Source organism: Lupinus angustifolius, chromosome LG11, assembly GCF_001865875.1.
Source record: "Lupinus angustifolius cultivar Tanjil chromosome LG11, LupAngTanjil_v1.0, whole genome shotgun sequence".
Classification (NCBI taxonomy): Eukaryota; Viridiplantae; Streptophyta; class Magnoliopsida; order Fabales; family Fabaceae; genus Lupinus; species Lupinus angustifolius.
The window spans coordinates 24,278,318-24,278,537 of NC_032019.1; positions in this window are offsets into that span (position 1 = coordinate 24,278,318).

The window sequence follows — 220 nt, forward strand, 5'->3', positions numbered from 1 at the left end:
AATCAAAACCCTAGGTTAGGTTTGCCACATTCCTTCATTGTTTGGTCGAACATCAATTCGGTTTCTGCATAAAAATGGAGCAAGGTTGCCCAAAATGGTTCAAAACTCCTGCCAATCATGGAAGCAGACCGGAAGCTGGCTCATCCTCCACTCGGGACCGTGGTGACCCATTTTATTCGCTCATTCTGCAAGAGACCCGTTTGGCTAAGTTTCAAGGACG